A 22,456-nucleotide genomic window follows, 5' to 3' on the forward strand; every position below is an offset into this window, starting at 1 on the left:
CCCGCGGCCGGATGCCGGCTTGGCCCGATGGACTCGCCAGTCTCCACGTCGGCACCGTCTGGCGCCCACCGCCCTTCGGCGCGGCCCTTCCCCGCGGTCGTAATTGTTCTCCGCCGAGCTCGGCGCCCTGGCTGCCCCTCCGGGTTCCCAAGGACCTTCCCAGTCGCCCGCCCCCCGCGTTACTGGTGCGGGGGCCTCCGCCCTGGGAAAGTCACTCTCCCAGAACCGGGGTAGCCGGATCGAGAGAAGTAGGCGATGGCCCCAGTTACGCACACCGCCCGTTTGCAGGGGTTGGACCCGCGGCACACTGGTGGGTTAAGGATCGGTGGACCTGCGGGAAGTGGCTGAAACAAAACCGGCTTAGTGTATCCCGAAGTGTAGGCCTCTCTTCCCGAAGACCCCGGTAGACGGCTGGGCCCCGGTGAGGTATGGTAGCAGCAGGTGGGCTTGCTCACGCACTTGGTGTCACCGGCGGCACCTGGCGGGGGCCGCACAGGTCAGGGCCCTGCGCCCCTCCGTGCCCCGTGTAGCCGCTGAGCCCTTCAGACAGCGTGAAGGTCTGTGTTCTTTACCGGAAAGGAGTGTAAATAAAACATCTAATAATTTTGTGTTGTGACACATTGGAACGGTACTATTTTTGATATATTGGGATAAATCTAGTTTTATTTGTTTTAATATTCTGATGTGAGTACTATTCAAAATTTTGGTATTACCTGCTGGAATTACGTTGTTATTGGAGAGATTGGTCTGGGTTTACACGCCTGGACCTTGGTGGGTGCTGGAATTGCTCCCCATTTAAACACGTTAAGAAACAGAATAACTTCCAACATGCCCCAGCTAATAAGTGGGCTTTGGAGCTGATGGGCTTGATCTCTACTGTGCTGAAATTTTGATCATGTGTTTATCATAAATTGGCTTGAAGGTTCACTGAACATGGAATCATCATGGGCAAAATTAAGAAGTAATGGGAATGCTTTTGACAGATCTGCATATTCAAAAAAATGTTATTTCTTATATGCCAAGCACTTTGGGAATAGATTTCCCCAGTAAATATGTAAAGGGTGTTTGGACATAATCTTTTTTGAGCAGAATGGCCTCTCAGTGTAGGTGTACACTGGCAGTGGAAACTCATGGGCAGGTAAACTGTCCTCCTTCCTGTGTCCTTTTATAATCTATCTTTTCCATTAGCAAGATTTTCATTGTTGTGCATACATATAGTTCATTTATCAAAAAGGGCTGGGGCTGTAGCTCAGTGGTAGAGCACCCGCCTTACACCTCTGAGGCGCTGGGCTCTATCCTCAGTACCACACAAAAAAATAAATAAATAAAGATATTGTATCTATCTAAACAACAACAACAAAAAATTACTCAGATCATCTTACATTAAAAAAAAAAAAAAGCATCTAAAAAAAAGATGGATTTGGGCCATAATACTGAAAGACCCAATTCTCAAATGCCATAATCCCAGATGTTGGAAAAATCCCAAAAATATCATTCTGGAAAAAATTTTGAAAAAATTTTTAAGACATTTATACTTTTAAACAGGCTTTATTTGATACAGCCTTATTTTTACACAGTAAAATAGGCAACAGTAACATTTTTGTAAGCATCAACTCTCAGGATTAATAACAGTCACTGCAAAAGCAGTTATGAGCATATGAACTATGTTCACAAATGGACCAAAAAGGGAAATATACAAATGCATATTGCTGTAGTTGGAAATGTGTGCACCCAGCTTATTAAAACTGAAGACATCTCAACTTTAGTGATAGATAACCTAAATCTTGTGATAAGACCAGTCAAAAACCACAGTGGGTCATCTCCACATGTGCAGTTGCCCTAAGAGCCAAATAAGAAACTTGATTTTCACAAATGCAGCTATAGGGAAAGGATCTTCCCTTCCACTCAAACACTCATCTCCTCTGGAAACACCCTCCTCTGTGCATCCAGAGTAATGCTTTACTAGGTTCTAGGTTTTCATTCCACCCAACTTGATACAACTTTCCTGAATACAATCAAGATGCATCAATCTCTTCCCCAGAATTCATCTTTCTAACCTCTTCCAAAGCCTTTTTTTTTTTCTTTTCTTCAGTGGGTCTTAAGTGTTCTGGATTTCAACATTCAAAATGTTTAATCTCTGGGCATTGTGAATTTGGGAAGTTTAGGGATTTTAATCTTCAGAGATTATAGCACTTGGTATTGTATCTTTCCAGAATTACAATCAGTACCAATGAAAAATACACAGTGAAAAAAAGTCTCTCCACTTCACTTGTTCTCATGCCCCCAAAAGACAATATTATATCTTGCTCATTCTTCAGAAATTTTATTCATACAAGGATAATTATTTATTCTTTGTGTTCCTCATTTATAAAAATGCCAGTATGCCATGTACATTGACTACATTTGCTTTTTTTATTAATATATCCAGAAGATGTGTCTGTAGTAATATATACAGAGCTCCTAGCTGTTTTCTCCAGGCCCCCCCATAATATTTTATTGCAGAGATATGCCATAATTTAAGAATTCTGTTTTAATGGACATGTAAATTTTCAGACTGTTGTAATTAAACATTGATCCATTTGGGATTGATTCAGTATATGAGATGATGAATGGTTCAAAATTAATTTTTTTCCAAATGCCTACACAATTGCCCATTAATTGTTGATTTGTTGAATAGTTCACTTCTGGACTTGGTATCTGTTATAGTGCCCTATCTTTTCATGCTCCAGTTGCTGTTTTTTTCTAAATCTGGAGATATAAAATACAAAATCTTGTAAGGGATAGTGTTTCACACTTTGTTTGGATCATTAGAAATCTTATAGCTGATACTTCAGACCACATTAATCAACAGTACAATGCCTCGTGGCATGCATTTCCTGTGGGCTAATTTTTTTTCCCTTAGAAATCCATGAGTCCACACTGATATTTTTTAAATAAATAAATGAGAAGCTTTTCCTTAAGATAGAACGCATTAATAAATTTAGAATAATGGAATTATAAAATCACAATTTTGCAATCGTCAGACAAGAAATATCAGTGTTTGCCAAATCTAGTGGGTAAAAGTTGGACAAGGAATGAGATAATTTACATAGGTTCAAAGCATCTCCCATGAAATTCTTATTTAACAAATGAGAACTTTACAAAAAAGAAATCTGATAGATACCTACCTTATTCAAGTAGTTAACTGGCATGTGAGAGAAGTAGCCATACCCCATTAGTGTCAAATCCTCCAGCTTATCAACTCAGAAATTTTTAAGTGACATGTTGGTAATAATCCACCTATTACATGGGGTTTGTTGGGAGAAACTTACGGAAAGTGATGCAATGCATACTGTCCCCTGAACTTTCATTACCCAGCATAGGCTGAGTATAGATGTGTGTGCATCATGGCCACAGTTCCAGCAGAAATAGGGTTTGCCTCAGCCAGCAGCCAGATGCAACAGACAGTCACAACCCAGGAGAGAATGTGAGCCCTACTCCTACCATATTGTGTTACATAATTATATGTTAACCTAAGTAAGGTTTAAGGAATTCCTAGTTTCTCTAAGTAACAAGAAATGTGTCAAGGGAAATCATATGTACCATAGTAGTTCTAGAAACTAGGCATACTAAGGGCCAAGATCTGCCCACAGAGAGCCCTGGGAAGAGCCTTGCCCACCAACAAGGTCTTGTCCCTCCACAGACCTGATTGGTCCAATTGGTCCAGTTTCAGCCAGACTCAGTTCTGCTACCAAAGATGGAAGGATATGGGCCTCCAGGATCTTCCTGATATGTCTACTGTCATTAATGTCACCAGTGATGGAACAAATCATCATGAGCATCATCACGTCTGTAGTATTTCTGCCAAAAATGAATATTCTGGATATTACCACATGGAAACGCAAGAAAGACCCAAATTGCAGAATAGTTGTTTGAGTTTTTTTTAAGGACTATAATTGCCAGTGTTTTAAGATAAGATCTAAACTGAATGAAAGACTGAAGATTCATAACAACCAAGTGAAATGTGTTACTCCTGGCTCAGGTCTTTCTGCCCTAAATAGTAGTATGATATAGATAGCAAAAATGAATGGGCTTTCTAGGTGATGGGCATGGGGGAGTTCTTTATACTTTCTTGCCACTTCTGTGTTTGGAATTATTTTCAAATAAAACATGAAAATTAGAAGCCAACCTGTAGAAAAGACTCAATTTTCTATAAAAGAGCTGATAAAACTAATATACAGATTTACCAAGATCACTGTGTGCAAGATCAGCATTCAAAAATCACATACATTTCTATATTCTAGCAATAAATAATAAAAAATTAAAATTTTAAAATCATTTACAATGGCATCTGTGATATGTGAAATATATATTTGGTTTTCATTTCCATTTCCTGGCATATACCTCCTAAAATCCTTGGAATCATCAAAATAGTGTCTTTTATGTGCCATTGAGTTGACGGGTGGCTGGCATACCCTAGCTTGTAGCACAGACACTGGTCAACAGAAAAACCAAAGCAGGTTTAGAGGATTGGGACTTTCAGCCCTACCTGCCAGTCTCCATGGAGAAGAGAGGGACTAAAACTTAAGTTGATCACCAATGACCAATGATTTTATCAATTATGCCTATGTAATGAAGCCTCCTTGAAAAGTCAAAAGACCAGACTTTGAAGAGCTTTTGGATAACTGAGCACATGGAGATCCTGGGGGGTTGGGGGGCACAACTTGAAAGGGCGTAGAAGCTCCATGTCCTTCCTCCCATAAGTCACCTATGAATTTCTTCACCTGTGTCCTTTGTAACATCCTTTGTAATAAACCAATAAATGTATTTCCCTGAGTTCTGTGAGCTTCTTTAGCATTTAAACAAAAGAGGGTTGTGGGAGTCATGATTTATAGTTGGTTGGTCAGATGCACAGGTAAAACAACGTGGAGCTTATAATTAGCATCTGAAGTGGGGGGTTATTATCGGAATGTACCCCCCCTCCCCCCCGTCCTTTAGGATCAGATGCTTTCACCATGTAGACAGTGCCTGAACTGAAGCAGATTACAGCATTACCCCACTGTGTCCACTGCAGTATTGTTTGCTTGTTGGTGGAGAGAAATATGCACACCTTTCTGAAGTCACAAAAACCTGTTTTGTTGTGCTGTGAAAGAGGAAATCAATTTGATTTTTCCGTACAACATCAAAAAATAAATATATGCAAGAGTTTTACACTGAAAACCATAAAACATTGATAAGAGAAGGTAAAAACTACATAAATAGAGAGGTATACTATGTTCATGGAGTAAAGACAGTATTGCAGAAATGCCAGTTCTCCCAAAATTGATATATAGATTCTGAGCAATTGCAATCAAAATCCCAATGAGCTGGGTGTGCAGGTGTGTGCAGGTAGAAATTTTTAAGTTGCAAGTTGAAGGCTGCAACTACCTGACTTAAAGACACAAAAGGCTACATATTGTAGGATTTCATTTCTATGCCATTCTGAAAAAGGCAGAACTGTAGGGGAAGAAGAGCAGTAGACATTAGGTGCTAAAGGAGACGGGGAGAGAGATGAGTATAAGAGGCCATAAGAGATCTTTTTTGGGTAATGGAAATGCCCTTAGTCCTGATTGTAAGAGTGGGGACACTAAACATTTGTAGGCTCTTTGACGTATACACTTGAATTTATTGAATTTAAATTAGACCTCAACTTTTGTGTGTATATACGCACATGTATGCATGTACTAAGAATTGAGCCCAGGGCCTGGCACATGCTAATAAACTGGACTTTAAGACAAAATCTATGACTCTCCAGTGGAGAGTCACATTTTCATGGCCACCCTAAGCTCTATTCAAATTGCATTTTCATTAGAAAAATATATACACCAGTCAGGCACAATCAACACCTTTTCCACTGCCCCAGAGCATGAATAGATCATGCCTCTCTTCAGCTCTTCACACCAGAGTAAAAATTAAATCATTATTTCTTGATATCTTCTTTTTCAGGCAAATCAGGCTTCTCCTGCCTATGACCTCTGCCCTCACTTCCATACCAATTCCCTAAGGCTTGTTTCATTTAGATTTATAGAACCTACCCTCAGACCATGTAGTATTTTACCAGGAAGTTGTCTAAAATTACTTGCTGCTTTTCCAGTTCCCTGAGGAGCTCTCTTACAGAGTGTATTTTCCCCAGAGGAAAATGAAACAACAGAAGACCATAGCACAGGGTAATCAGTGTCACAGTATTTGATCAACTGCCCCCTTCAGAAAATTTCCCCACCCTTGGCATCAGTTCTTTTTCATCAGAAAAAAAAAAAAATGGTAGTGACCTTTTAATTTAGATTGGATTTTCACTGAATCAACAGCAGGCAGGCAGCATTACTACTTCTGATAAGCCAATTTCTGAAAAAGCTTGGAATTACAAAACCAAGTTTGCGATTTTTTAATGCAACTAGACACAAGGATAGGTTTTAAAATTGCTTTTATGTAGTTCTATCATTTATTGCTTCACTCTTCACTACCAACCCGTTTGCCTGGACCTGTGGAACTTCTCATGGCTTCTGTCTTCAGTTCTCACCCTCCTGACTTTTCCCCTATGGTTTTCTGGTGCCCACCCCCGCTCCATGCGATATGAACCAGGACAATCAGAGGAAAGCAAATGTCGGGCTAGTTCCATGTCCATCCAGTGTCTTGGAGGACTTTGACACACTGGCTTAGTCTTCCCAGGCTGCCACAACAAAAGTATCAGGCCAGATGGACTGTCAAGATGTATTTTCTCCCTGTTCTAAAGGCTAGAAGTTCAACATCAAGGGTTATCAGGGTTGGTTCCTTCTGAAGCCTCTCTCCCTGGCTTTCAGAAGGCCACTTTGTCCCTGTGTCCTAAATGCCCTTTTGTCTGTGCTTGCACATTCCTGACATCTCTATGTGCCCAAACTTACAAGGACACCAGGCACCTTGGGTAGGACCTACTCTCACATCCTCACTTATCACCCCAATAAAGGCCCTGATTTCAAGCACAGTCACGTTCTGAGGTGCTGAGGGTTGGGATTTCAGCATAGGTGTTTCGTGGGGACACAATTCAACCCTTACCCCTGCATGATCCTTCTCTCATCTGGTTTTTCAGAAACACATAACTGACCCCAGAATAGCATCCCCAACTGCAAGCTTCCGCACTGCCCTGTTATAACCTTCCTTCTTCTTCACAATTCACAGTGAAAAGACTGTCATGTCCGAACTCCCTGAAGTCCCCATGAGCTCAAGACCCACTCCTTTCCACATCCAGGATCCCTACTTTCCACTTCAAATCTCACATTGCTTCTAGCCTGAGTTTTCTAACTCACAAGTCTGATTAAGTAACTCCACTGCCCAGAATCTTCAACTGTGCCCAGCCAAGATTTCTAGTGTGAAATTCAATGTCCTCCTTAGCTGGGCTTGTCCTGCTTCCATAGTCCCTCGCTCTCTGGCAACACTGACCTCCTTTGACTTCTTCTTCTTTTTTTTTTTTTTTATTCTACACCCATCCCATTTAAAAATGCTATCACAATCTACTGGTGCCCACTGATTTAACGTGTCATGCTTCTTATTTTGTAAAAAGCATTAAGACACTACCGGCCACTAAATGAACCTTTTGAATGTCTTATAATATCTAGCATGGTACTAAAATAATACTTGGATAATTTCTCCTATGACTTCTATGGAAACGCTATCCTTTCCAGAGACAGGACATTGCGGGGTCACTGTGTTTTGACTTGGGTAGTTAGCATGGTTATTCCACTTTTTTGCTGGGAAGCCCTCTGTGCTCTACAGAGGTACTGGTCCTTCAAAATGTGGCTTGAAAGCCCCTCATCCTGCTGTTTTCTCTGGCTCCTCTCCAACACAGTTGATGCTCCCCATCTGGTTTTCCCACGGAAACATCACCCTGATCATAGCCGGACACCCCAGGGATCACTCTTCTCCCTGACCTCCCCCACCCACTTTCCCACTAAGCACAGTACCCCAAGTATACAGATGGTGCTTGTTTTCCTCATCTCTGTAGCTCCAAAGTCCAGCATATAGCAGAAAGAAAGAGAGGGAAGAAGAGGGCAAAACCTAAGTCTTTATATGATCCCATGTAATTTAAACACATTCCACTCATTAAATAATTCATCTAGGTTACCTGCTTTCGTGTAATTTCAAGGCAAGTTACATGATGCAGTGACTTCCACACTAAAACATGGCTGGGCACATGTTTTAGTATACTGAATAAATGTGGTTTCATCTATAAGTAGTAAGTCTCTTCCCTGCGACCCTACCTCCAGCAATGCATCCTGTGGGACTTCTGGTCATGGACCCTACCCTAACCTCGGAGTTAGACTTATGGAGGCTGAAGCAATCATGAGTCACCAACTGGATCCAAGACCCCAGCCAATCAAAATCCTCCAGGATTTTTTTTTTTTTTTTTTTTGCCAAGAGTTAGTGAAAACTAATCCCTATGCCTCACTGTTGGGATGCTATAAGTATGTCATTCTAGAAGCTGCAGGCAGATATGTACTGTAAATACGAGAGGGTGCATTTCAGAAGCAAATGAAGCCAAGAAGCAGAAAGGCAGAGGTCAGAGCTAGATGCAGACCCAAAGTATCTGAAGAGAGGAACTGTCTGTGTGACCCGTGTTGATAGCAGCATTATTCAAACAGCCAGAGGGTGAGAATAACCCAGACACCCTGGACATAAGAATGGATCAACAAAATGTGGTCTGTTCACACAACGGACTATTATTCAACCATCAAGGAGTGACATTCTGATACTTATTAACACCAACAAACCTTGAAAACATTATTCTGAGGGAAATGAGCAGATATAAAAGGACAAATGTTAAGTAATTCCACTTATATAAGGTGCCTTGAATGCATAAATGTGTAGACAGAAGAATGGTGGCATCGCAGGATTTGAACAGGGAGAAATGTAGAGTGAAGGTTTAATGCAGTCCAGTCTCAATTTGGGATGAAGATAAAGTTCTGAAGATGGTTAGTGATGGTGGTTGCCCAACATTGCAAATTTACTTACTGTCACCGACTTGGACACAAAAACATGGTGAAAACAATTAAAAATTACATGTATTTTACCATGACAAAAAAATAATTAAGGAACTGAAAGGCACCAGGACGGGATCCCAGGGTGGGTTTGAAGGGAGCTAGTTGGGAGGCTGAGCAAGATCACCTAAGGAAGAACTGTAGATGCAGCTGTGATTCCCAGTGCTTGTGGGGAAAGGAACATTTTCAGCCGGGAGCTGGGATAAGCAGAGTGAATGTACATCATAGGGAACCCTCTTGCCACTCCAGCATAGGAGCTGGGGTGGCAAGAAGTGGAGAGGAAGATGAGACCTGCTCGGGGAGGACAGGGACTAGCGATTCAGAAAGGCAGCTTGGAGGAGAAGGTTTCACCTGCTCCCCTGCCCACCCCAGCTCTGAGCTGGGGCTGCCTTCCAGTGCTCTGGGCTTTGGATGCCTCATTCCAGCGCTCAGAATGACACACCCCCCCCCCCCCCNTTCCTCTGCACAGTGCAGATAGAAAAACTCCTTTTGCCCCGCGGGGCAAAAGGAGTTTTTCTATCTGCACTGTGCAGAGGAAGTAAAATCCAGGGGAATGTTTTAGTTTGTCCAAGTTTAGATGGACAGTGTGAGGGTTAGCTGAGTTTCAAATATAGATCTCTTTTGATCCCAGAAGATGTTAAGAGTGCAGATTCTCAGGATGACTCTCAGATTCTGATTGAGGGCTTGGGCTAGGACCTGCAACTCTGCAGGTGCATGCAGTTCCTGGGTAATTCTGATTCAGGTGGTCTTCCATGAACCTCAGTAGGGAAAGCCCTCTCTCTCCTGCTTAGAGTGCTCCTGGCCAGTCCAAGGACTCAGGATGGACAATACCACTGTGAACCTAGACCACAGTCCACTCCTCCTGCTGTACTGGGCCAGTTTTCATCCAAGCAGACATTCCCTGAAGCCTCATTGTTCTCAGGCACCATGGCTTCCTGGTCTGGAATACTTGAGCCTTACTTAACATTTTAAGCTAAACATCCATTTCGAGACTTCCCATGGCATCTATTCAGCCAAACTTTCCTTCAACCATGATCTCTCATATGAGGCTATGGTTGAGAAAGCTGCTCCCAGGGAGAACATATCTGGTGGCTTAGCCTCAGCTGCCTCTGTGTAGGATTCTGACTCTCAGGGAGTCTATCAGCGAGTCGTTGGGCACTTCCCTTGGGTGGATCATTTGACAATTTTCTGAGTCTAAAACATTATATTTTGTTTAAAAGAAAGTTTCTTTTTCCCCAAGCATTTAAATCTTTTTTACCATTCCTTCCATCCATCCATCATCTACTTTTGACAAATGCCTGTGGAGCAATGGCCACCTTATAAGACTCCCCTGGAGATTGGGGATACAATGGAGAATACAGTTAAGTGTCTGACTTTGAGAAGCGCACAGTCCCTTGGGAGGCTAGGAGACAGGGGTAAACTGGGTGTCATTATCCTAATAATTTACAGTTGCTTCTCAGAGGCAATGTTGAATAGACATGCATTATACAGGCTTTCATTCAAAGGTTAATGATATTATGGGCAATAAATCATGTTTTCTAGTGATCTCTGGTAGTTTGCTTACTCTAAAGAAATCTAATTACATTTTGCTAAAAGTATAAAAAGTTATGTATAAAGATGACCTAGTTTTTGAGGTAAATAATAATAACAATATATAGAACATAGATATAGCACTTTCTATGTGTAATTCTATGTGTAATACCTGTATTGGCAACAAGTAGATCATAATCACCTGATCATTCCTTCCCCTGACTGTCCCAGCCTGTTAAAGGTACCGCCTGGGTCCAGCTATCAGCCCAGGCTGGTATTCCATAGGTGAATTTGAACTTCGTGTGTGATTGTTTCCTCCTCTTTCCCCTTCACTCCCCTGTTTCGGGTCCTCTGCGTCTCTTCGGAACTCTTTGCATTCTCTTCCTGACCAGCTTCTCTGATCTGCGTCCTCATCCTGCCATGACCCACCCTCCACTTTGCTTTGAGGTGATTGTTCTCTTGTCTCTGCTCCACTTCAAAGCTCCCAAAGGAGCTGGTGCACCATACATTCCCAGCTTCTTGGGAGGCTGGAACAGGAGGAATTCAAGTTTGAGGCCCACCTGAGCAACACAGCAAGACACTGTCTCAAAGTAAAATTTATAAATGGGGTAGGGAAATAGTTCAGTGGTAGGGTGCACCTGGGTTCAATCCCTAGAACTGGAAAAACAGAACAAAACAAAAAAACCTCTCAATGACTCTCTGATGTGTGCAAACTTTTTGCCTTAGAATTCAAGATTTTTAGAAGCTGGTCCCCGCTTAAGTAACTTCTTGTCCTGCCACCTTACCAACCCTTAGCCACACCAAGCTGCACTGTTTCCTAAACACATGATGAAATTCCACACCTCAGGGCAGCCGTCCACGCTTTTCCTCTTACCTGAAACACCCATCCTCTCTTTCTGTGTCCTTGGAAATCCATTACTCTTCAGTGTCTATCTCAACTGTTCTTGGTGCCATTGCCCGATTCTGCCACCTGATGCCCCATTGCTCTGAACCTTACTCATTGAAGAAAGAAGAGTTCTTCCTCGTTACTTCCAAGCCATGCTGCATATAAGTTCATTCTAACACTTACATCAGGGGCTGCTTTCTACTTGAGTGTCCTGTTCATCTCCTAGAGAAGAGTTGCTTGAAGGTTCTCCCTGCTCAGAACATGCTGTCACCCTATGTCACTATACATAGTTACTGTAAATGAATGACCTTGTCCATCTAGAAGCCCTCGCCCCTGACTGTGCCCTTTCATTGACTCGAAATGCTGGTCAGCATAAGCAGAAACACCATTGGCATCTCCTTCCCCTTCACCCTGGGTTTCCAATTCTCCAGTCACCTCTTCAGCACTCTCCTAGGTCTTTGCCCAACTCATAGATTAATTCCATTGATTTCGATGCTCCCGGCTTTAAGTAGAGCAGAGTAACTCCCTCTTTCTCCTACACCCTTGGCCCTTGTGAGGCAGCACAAAGTCTGCAGAGCGTGAAATGTCAGCCTAAACTAGCTGCTGCCTTCCAGCTGTTCTGCCAGGAGCTCCTTGAGGGCAGCAGCAGCCTCAAGTTTGTCAGGTTTATATCCCTCCCCTCTCAGTAAAGGACTGTGAGCTCGACGCCACACAGAGAAGTCCCAAAGCCATTATGAGAGGAGCCCCATGGAGGCAAAACCTGGAGCTATCCAATTCAAAGTCTTTACAGTAGATGGAGCTGTGTCTTTCACTGTGATCTGCTCTGTACTTCATGTAGCATGAAATCCTGACCGTCTTGGCAATCGTTGATGCTCATACTTTCTGCTTAATCACAGTAAAAGCCATGGGATTCACTTGCCGTGTTTATCCTTGCTAGCTTTAAATTACTAGAAAACATTTTTTAAAAGTTTTACTAAAAATTGCATTGATTAAAAGCAAAAGAAGACATTATTAAAAACTAGAGATCCAGTGAAATCTTTGTGACCTCCCAGAAGTGCACAGAAGACATTTACATTCCCACAAGAGCAGCCAACTCACAAATAAGAAAAGAGGTTTTCTTCTATGAGCCTATTTCTAAAGTATATATTCTAAATTAACCAAAAATGTTAGTGATAGTGCTCAAATCTGGTGAAGTTCTATTCAGACTGTTATACTGTAGTAAGGATGATTCGTGTTCTTCTGGAAATCAATGTGGTAGGAAACATAAAAATAATTCATCTTTTGAACTGATGATTTATATCATTTGATGCCTTTGTTAAGAAATAATCCAAAAGAAAAGAAGTTAAATTTTTGAAATTGCTTATTGTAGCATTTGTTATCAGAGACACTTAAAATTAAACATTTAAAAGCCTTATTAATAAATATTAAATGACTAAAAATATGAGATTAGAATGACGGGATATTATGTAACCATCCAAATATTTATGCAGGCTAGATAGACATACAAGAAAATGCTTACGAGCCGCTGAGGTGAGGGTTAGATCAACACTTCAGAATGTAATCTACCTATTCTCTTGTTAGGTATTGTAAAAAATCGTACATAAACATAGGCAAGAACTGGAGTACACAGAAAAAATGAAAATAGTGTATATATGATGTAGAATCTTCTCCTCTAAAATATTTTTGTTGTTATAATGCTTTCGCAGTTTAAAAATTAGAAAACTTACTCCATTCTCTTTTGGTTTGTTCACTGGACCACAGCAGGCAGTGGAGATTCAGATTCCTACATCTAATCACACAGATGGTAGCACTGGGCTTGATCTTAGACAGAGCTGCTGTTTTTCCACCAATGGAGCACGTGTTTCTGTCCTCAGTTTTGTATGACAAGACTAAAGTGTTTTACAAAGGGGACACACAGTATCTTATTCATCTGTCTTTCCAGACACAGGAAGGTGCTTGGCACATAGTACATGCTGAATACCAATTTTTCATAATCCGTCTCAAGTGAGTAAGTGGCTAAGAAAATTCCTAATCAGGCTGTCGCCCCAAGTCCCCAGCGGTGCCCATGGAGTTCATGCATTTCCTCTGGTTGGCAGACTGAAACCATGCCAGTGACAGTCCTTGTGCATGGGCGGCTCAATAGGTGGCATTGGAAAGTAAGCCCTCGCTGTCATCACAGAGACTGGTCCTAAACCAGAGGGATGACGTATCTTTCAGTCTAATTTTTATGTGGTAAGGAATGAACTTCCTGAGAACATGCAATGAAGGGTCAGGGGTCCTTGGTTCCTTTCCCCGTATTTCTGAGCCTAGTAGGATAGACTGGGAAAGTGGTGAAGACCATTGGAACACGTCCACAATTGTCAACAGCAAGACTCTTACTGGTCAGAACTTAGTCACGTGGCTGTACCTAGGAAGGCTGGGAAGGAGTCCACCAGGCAACTGGGGCAGAATTAAACTATAACATGGGGAGGAGCAACTAGAAGTCTGTCGTAAGAGGGCATTTTTAAAACTCCTTATTATGAAGTTGCAAGTATGTTAAAGATGTATCATGAATTTCACCCATGACAAAAATCTTCAACCGTGACCAACGTTTGCATGTCCTATTTCACATCTTACACACCTCTCCCACTGCCTATATTCTTATCTGCTTTTTTAATTTTTAAAAAAATAATTAACTTTGCATTATTTTTAGCATGCCATTTTACCATATATACTTCAAATTACCTCTCTGATAGTGAATGACTTTTTAAACATAACCATCTGCCATTTTTGCACACGAATTAACAATAATTCATTAACATAATCTAATATCCAGCCCACATTAAAATTTGTTCATATGTCTAAAGAAGTCTTAGCTATTTATTTATGTCAGGTGCACACAGAGTCTGTACGGCATTTGATTATCCTGTCTTAAAACACTCCTTTGGCCTGGAATGTCTCCCCAGCCTCACCCATTTTTTTAAATGTCATCTGTTTATTAGAGAGATCAGACAGTTTTTTCTGAGCAATATTTCAGAATGGGCTTTAGGTCCTCGGGAAACATTCTTTAGAATAAATTTCTAGAATTATCTGCACAAAGGACACCAACATCTCTGTGGCTCTGGCTCACCATGTGACAGGCAGGAGTGTTTATTACAGGCACTGCCACCAGCGGGGGATCCTCTCGCTGCATGCCCTCCTCACAGCTTGCTGAACACCAGGTGCCAGGCTCTTCAGCGGGTGCTAATTTGACACACGTGAAGTAGCACCCTAATTTACATTTTGTTGATGGAAGATGTATAAAGTGTTCCTGTAACTTCCATTTCTTTAGCTACTGTTGTTGCCCTTGTATTGGCTTCTTTCTTTTTTTTTTCTTATTGGTGTGTGTTTTTTATTATTTTTTACTTTATTTCAATTGACAGATAAATTTGTATGTACTTATCATATATAACATTTTATTTGTTTGTTTGTCTTGGGCAATTAGCCACTGAGCCATATCCCCAACTTTTTTTTTTTTTTTTTTGAGACAGGGCCTTGTTCAGTTGCTGAGGCTGACCTTGAACTTGCAATCCTCCTTCCTCAGCCTCCTCAGTATAACATGATGTTTTAAAGAATATATTGATTGTAGATTAGTTAAATACAGTTTTTAACATATGCATTATCTTATAAGGCTATCATTTATAATGAGAACACTTAAAATCTCTTTTAGCATTTTTCAAGAATATATTGTTATTAATTATTGTCACTGGGTTGTGCAATAGATCTCTTGAAACTACTACATTTTCTAATTGGAATTTGGTAACTTTTGACCAACCTGCCCCCAACTCGGTTCTCCTCCAGCTCCTGGCAATCATGAATCTACTCTCTGTTTTGATGAGTCTGACTGTTTTAGATGCCACAGGAGTGGGAATATGTGGTGTGTGTCTGTCCGCTGGCTTATTGCACTTAGCAAAATGTCCTCCCAGTTCACCCAAGTCATCCAATGACAGGATTTCCTTCTATGGCTAAGTAGTACACCACTGTGTATGTGTGTGTTTACACACACACACACACACAGATACACATGCATATATATATGTGTGTGTGTGTGTGTGTGTGTATAAACAATATAAATGTACTACATTTTCTTTATCTAGTATAAATGTACTACATTTCTTTATCTGGTATAAATGTACAACATTTTCTTTATCTACTTGCTTTTCTCTGACATGACTTGACTATACATATTTTCTCTCTAGGCAAAGGAGCAGCTCTCTACCTTTTATGTAATTCTATAGCAACTTCCTATCATAGTCATGATTCTCTCTTTTTATAAAATATTAAACTCAGCTGGGCACAAGGCTCATGCCTGTAGTCCCAGGTACTCAGGAGACTGAGAGATGGGGGGATCGCTTGAGGCCAGGATTGGAGGCCTGTCTGGCAGCACAGCAAGACTCCATCAAAAAAAAAAAAAAAAAGGGAAAGAAAAGAAAGTTTATTTTTAGACAATGTTGAAGTTAACAAAAAATTAAGCACAAAGTCCAGAGAGTTCTAATATACCCTCCATCACAGCTTCTTCTGTTGTTAACATCTTGCATTAGGGGTGATGCATTTGATACAGTTGATGCACTAATAATGATACATTATTATTAATCAAAGTCCATGGTTTGCATTAGGATTCACTCATCATGTGGTGTAGTTCTAGGGCCTGTGACAAGTGCATAATGATGTGTCCCTACCATTACAGTCTCATAAACTCATTGCCCTAAAAACCCCGTACTCTGCCTTTTCATCCCTCCCCAGTCAACTTCTGCAATCACTGATCTTCCTATTCTTACTATCTTCCGTAAATTTACCTTTTCCAGACACCACATGATTAGAATCCTGCAGTGTGTAGCCTTTGCAGACTGGCTTCTTTCAATGAAAGACAAGCATTTAAGTTTCCTTCATGGAAGTTTACTTTCATGATTCAGTAGCTTATTTCTTTATGTAGTTGAATAACATGTCATTGCACAAATGTTCCACAGTTTATATGTTTGCCCATTAAGGACATCATCTAGGTGGGTTCCAGGGTTGGGAAATGACATTAAGCTATAAAAATGAACGTATAAGGTTTTGTGTAGATACAGATTTTCAACTCATTTTGGTAAATGCTACATCCTACGGAAAGAGTATGTTTAGTTTTGTAAGAAATTGCCAAACTGACTTCCCAAGTGACTGTCCTATTTCGTTTCACCAACAGTGAGTGGCAATCCCTCTTGCCCCATGTCCTTCCTGACATTTGGTGTCAACATTTTGGATTTTAGCTACTTTACCAGGTGATATCTCATTGTTGTTTTGATTTTGTAACTCTTTAACAAAATACCATGTTGAACATCTTTTGATATGCTTATTTGACAGTTGTATATCTCTGTTGCATGTCTATTCAGATCTTTACCTTACTTTTCAATTGTGTTCATGTTTTCCATTGAGTTTGAAGGGTTTTTTTTTTTATGTATTGGATACAAGTTCTATTTCATATATTTCTTAAAAATTTTCTCCTTGACTGTGGCTTTTCATTCTCTTAGTAGTGTCTTTCACATTTAAACTTTTTTTTTTTGTATTAAGATAATTGTAGATTTCATGTAGTTGTGGGAACTAATCAGAGAGACCCTGAGTTCCATTTACCATTGCCCCCAATAGTAACACCTGGTGACACTAGAGCCTAAGATCACAGGCAGGATGTTGACATTGCTATGGTCAAGATACACAACCATTCCATCAACACAGGATCCTCAAGCTGCTGATCCCTCATATTTGAATCACCTTCCCCTAGTTAGATACTTCTGCATATTTGAGTCCAGTTTTCCAGGATAGGAATGAAAACTCACAGGTATGACATACCCACGTAAGACAGATGTGGAAGTGGCCAAGATGAGAAAACAGACTCTCATGGCTTCTGCATTTTTCTGCTGGCCTGGTGGTGGCAAGAGCACCCAGCTCTAGGGAGAAGTCCATGACATTGGTGCTGAAGGGCGGCAGGGGTACCTTGGCAGCTTTGCCTGAGGCATGGTGGTCGGACCCGCAAGGCTTTCCTCTTCAGAGCTGCTGTTGTGCTGGAAGTTTTAGAACCTCCAGTCTCCTCCCCCGACCTCTTTCCGCAATCCTACCAGGGACCCTTCATCCTTTATTTACCTATTTAGTTTGTTGGGAGGAACTTACAGCCTTTGATGATATAAACAGAATAAACAAACAAGGAACCTAGTGATATTGTTTCCTGGACACAGCTGTGTTATTTGTTCCTTTTCTGTGTGACCATCTACAATGCACGTCTCTTACTGGGAACTAAGGACATTGACTCATCAATTTCTCCAAGACTCAGGCGTCACTGGATCCCAAGAAACAGAAAGATGAGCTTCCCAGCACTTGGGCTGACAGAAACTGTTCCCAAACAGCTTGCAGACTCCAAAACACAGCATACGGTCACGTGAGACTGGACAGCACATTGTCTATCTTGGTGGGCTGACCCCTGGAACAAAGCAGCAGAGGAACCCACCCAGGTGACACGGGGTGCTGGACTGGCAGGATCTCTAGCGAGAATGACTCTCAGTACTGGACCTTCCTCCTGGGGCCATGATCAAGATGGACACTTGAGTCATAGTGGAAAGGTGGGCTTCAGGGGTTGAGAGCCCAGGGTTAAAACGCTGAGCTTGTCACGTCTCCTTTCAAGACACATTTCCCAACCTCCATTGGAAAATGGGGATGTAATCACCCACCTTCAGGGTTATTGCAAAGATCAAAGGAAAAAATGGGTGTCAAGGGCTGACACACTTTCTGGTTTGTCATAGGCACTTAAGGGGTCATTGTTATTCAGTGTCCTGCTGGGAAGATAATGAGATGACCCATTCTCCAAGATGCCAAAGAAGAGATGAGCAGACACCACCTGTTACCTCCCACTCTTCCCCCTTCCTTCCTCCTTATTAACAGAAATTTTCTTTGAGGGCATCAATGTTCTTAGCTACAGAAGTACATTTCCCAGCCTCCCTTGCTGCCCATATTCCTCAGTGTTGGCCAATGGAACTTCTATGAAAATCTCCCAGAGTTTATGTTTTATTTCTCCGGCAGTCTCCTCTACTTTCCTGGCCCACGGTCATGGGACTGGGGTGCAGTCCATCTTTTGATCAGAAGAGACCATGATGGGGAAAGCAGAAGACAGAAAACAGAAGAAACCCGGAACATTGGTGATATGACAGAGCCACGGCCCCTCTGGACCTCCCCTGTCAGTTACTGGGTGGACAAGTGACTCTCTCTAGTGAAGAGCTATAGTCCGATTCTACAATGTACAGCTACACAGGGCCAAATGTATCAGGCCCACGGGCCCAGAGATGAACTAGCTTTTAATTTTGACCTTAAAATACAAATGATAGAAAGTGCTGGGGAAGAGGAGGCAGCATAGAGGTTGGTCCCATTCATCAGACAATAAAAGTGAAAATGGTTATTTCTTCCTAGATTAAGAAAAGCTAAACATTTCCCCATAGCATTCATGTACTGGGGTATCTACTGATGATATCAGATGCCAAGCACTTGTCTCACTGGTCTTTGGTGTGTGACAGCCCCGATCCCACGTGCTAGCACAGGCAATGCAGAGGTCCCTGCCGCCTCTTGATTTGTGTCCAGGGCTCTTGGGTCACAGTGTCAGGGGGTTGGGGGGTCTGTTTTGGTTCAGCCTGCCTGGTGCCTTGGCAATGCTGGAAGATGACAGCTTACTGAAGCTGGGCTATTGCCTGCGTCCAGTGTGACAGTGGACAAAATGGATCCCCAGAAGCCTTGGGTCCTTGGCAGAAGTGACTCTTCTCGTGGTAGTTAGGCCTGATTGCCATGGCTGTGCTCAGCAAGGAGGCTTACAGTAAACTGGCCACAGCTGTGTGGGACAGTGCACCTGTGGTTCCCGAGGGCACTCGGTAAACCCAGCAAGGTGGAGCGGGCCGTCAGCCAGCCAGCGTGTGCAGCAAGGAGAAAGTGCCTCCTTGTGCCTCCTACTCCGCCCCATCATCATCACCACTATCCACGATCTTCATCAGTCCAGTTATAAAAAGTCATTGCCCTTGACTCCATAGACCCTACAGGGGTATCATCAAAACAAAATTAGGGGCTGGGGTTGTGGCTCAGAGGTAGAGTGCTTGCCTAGCATGCATGAGGCACTGGGCTTGATCCTTAGCACCACATGAAAATAAAATAAAGGTACTATGTCCACCTACAACTAAAAATAAACCTTTAAAAATTATAAATAAATAAAAAAAAATAACAAAATTAGAAAACACGGGGCTGGGGATGTGGCTCAAGCGGTAGTGCACTCGCCTGGCATACGTGGGGCGCTGGGTTCGATCCTCAGCACCACATAAAAATAAAATAAAAATGTTGTGTCCACCGAAAACTGAAAAATAAATATTTAAAAATTCTCTCTCTATCTCTCTCTCTTTCTTAAAAAAAAAAATAGAAAACACATCAGCAAGTACCTTGCAACTTTTGATTGCAAACTGAAAAATTAGAAAATAAACCCATGAGCTGAGACATGGAATTTAGGGAAGTAGTGGCTTCTCTATAATATCTAATGTCACACAACAGAGCTTTGCTTGTCTTGAAAAAAAGAAGAAGAGCACGACTTCCTTTAGAAAGTAGAAAGTACAGACTGTTCAAGGCAATACCTCTTAAAATGTGGTTTCTCAATCTCTGTGGGTTTTGGGGTCTTCACAAGATAAGGTCACTAATTGACAGTAAGCATGTAGACACTTTCTGAGATGCTAAGGGCATCATTTTATGTACATTGACTCAGTAAGAAAAATTGGGGATTTGTATTGTCATTTTTAAAATTTCAATTCTTTTCAGATCATTTTCACTGAATTTTACAGAATTATTGGTCCGCCACAAATTGGAACCTCTTCTTCTTAAAGCCCTTCATCCCACACAGTTTGGGAAGTCTTACTTTAATTTCTCTCCATGATCTTTGATTTTAGGAAGCCCTCCCCAGATTTTAGGAAGCTCTCCAACTGCCAGGGCTTGGGGCCCCACTGGTGGGGTAGTTGGGCCAGAGAAGACTGCACTGTGGGAAGGCTGCCAGTCTAGAAAATTCTAGGCTATCAGGAACATTCCCAGGGTTATGGAAGAGTCAGAAAAAAACCTGGGAATGATGACTCCCGAGCGAGGGAGGGGGCCAAGCTTTAGAGGGAAAGGAAGGGGCGCCATTCTAATGGCCCAGACACTGGCTTGGGTTACCCCCTGGGTGTTTTATAGACAGGAGCTCATTTCAGTCCCCACGGCAGGGCTACTGCTGTGATCTCCATCTCAGAGTCCAGGGAAATGGAGGTTTGGGCAAGTTGCAGCTTGTCTGAGGTCCCTGACGCTTGACTGCTGGGTCAGGAGGAAGAAGGAGGCTCTCCTGGCCAGTTTTCTGCCCAGCGCAGGGTGAGGGCACCAGACCAGCCCCCTGGCAGGCGCTCTTCCCCTGGGATGTCTGTGAGCCCCAAGAGAATACGAGCCAGGGGTTGCTTTCAGGGACAGTTCCGGCAGCGCCAGGCTTCTGTTCCAGCTCTGCATTGGTATCTTCATTCATGCATTTTTTTCCAGGCTCGCCCTTCTCATGGGCAGGACGCACCACCCCGTAGCACTCAAGGGAGTCTTGACTGTGTCCGTGGGCTAGCAGCGGGGACAGTGCTTGGCAAGTCGTAGTCATGTTCCCTGTGCATCGCCTTCCTCGCCAGCTCCTGGGGGACTTCAGCTGAGAATGGACTTTCCCCCTCAGTCCTATCTCTACCCACAGCGCAGCCCCGTGAGTCCAGCAGGCCTCCCACGAGCTGCCCACAGCTGGCCAACCCTGATAACCAGGACCCAAGCAAGCGTCTCCCAGCCTACTGGCAGCCTGTGCCCATCCACCCCCCTCCTCATTTGTAATGCACTTGGCCTTGTGTCCAGCAAAGGGCAAGGTCCTTCCCCCTGAGCAGCCGTGGCCAGTGGCTGAGCTCAGACAATGACATGCAGGCTGATGTGCTGTGCAGTTCCTCTGGGTGCCTTCCAGGACAGGGGCAGCTCGTGACTGCTGTTCCTACACTCTGCAGCAAGGAAACTGGTTCTGTTGTTTGGGTGTGTAGTCACCATTTTGGACCATGGGGACAAGTCTAGGGGTGACACACTGGAGCAGCTCTGGAAGCAGCGAGGAGGGCAGGCAGCTGCCATACCTGGTCCAGTGCCTCTCTTGAGAGGAAATAAGCTTCTAGAGCATTTAAGCCATTGATTTTTTTTTTGGGGGGGGGGTCTGTCACATGCAGCTGGAACCAGTCCTAAATGTTACAGTAATTAATAGAAAATATCACTCTATCTTCACAACTGCCATGTTCTATGGCATAGCCAGCCTGTCCTGAATGAGACCCACGCCACCAAGCTGAAACAGAATCATGCACAGCTGGTCACAGATCTGACCACCAAATTGCTGGATTTGTCTTCCTCTGCTGTATCCGCCCCGTCTGTCCCTTTCTCTTTAATGTGGCCAGATGATCTGATGTTCACAAGGTTAAGAGAGGTTTGTGACGGCCCCAATGTCTATTAGAAACACTGAAAATGTAGAGGTGGCAGGTGAGTGAAGGCAGGAGGAGCAGGGGAGGGACGGGGACAGAGAGGCCAATGAGGGGACACAGGATGGCAGCCTTGGGTACACTGGGGACCCGGGATTCCCAAACCTGACTGCCATTCCCACGCCCCAATCTTAGGCACAGCAGCAGACCACTCAGGGTCAGGGGCTGGCCCCGCACAGTGTGGACAGGCGAGTCACCTCCCCAGGCAGGTGTGGGGAAGGAGGCCTAACTGACGCCCCCAGCTCAGCACCGCCGACTTCCAACCTCCGCCCTCGTCTGCTCCTCATGTTTCCCATCTCAGTGAGCTGTGCTGCCACCCTTCCAGCTGCTCGGGCCCAAACCCGGAGACTCCCGTCCCCAGACCCCATCCATCAGCAAACCCGAAGGACCGCCGTTCAGAATCCATCCAGAGCTCGCTCAGGGACCTGGCTGCCCCACCCGGGGCTGCCCCA

The sequence above is a fragment of the Marmota marmota genome, unplaced genomic scaffold (assembly GCF_001458135.2).
Source record: "Marmota marmota marmota unplaced genomic scaffold, marMar, whole genome shotgun sequence".
Classification (NCBI taxonomy): Eukaryota; Metazoa; Chordata; class Mammalia; order Rodentia; family Sciuridae; genus Marmota; species Marmota marmota.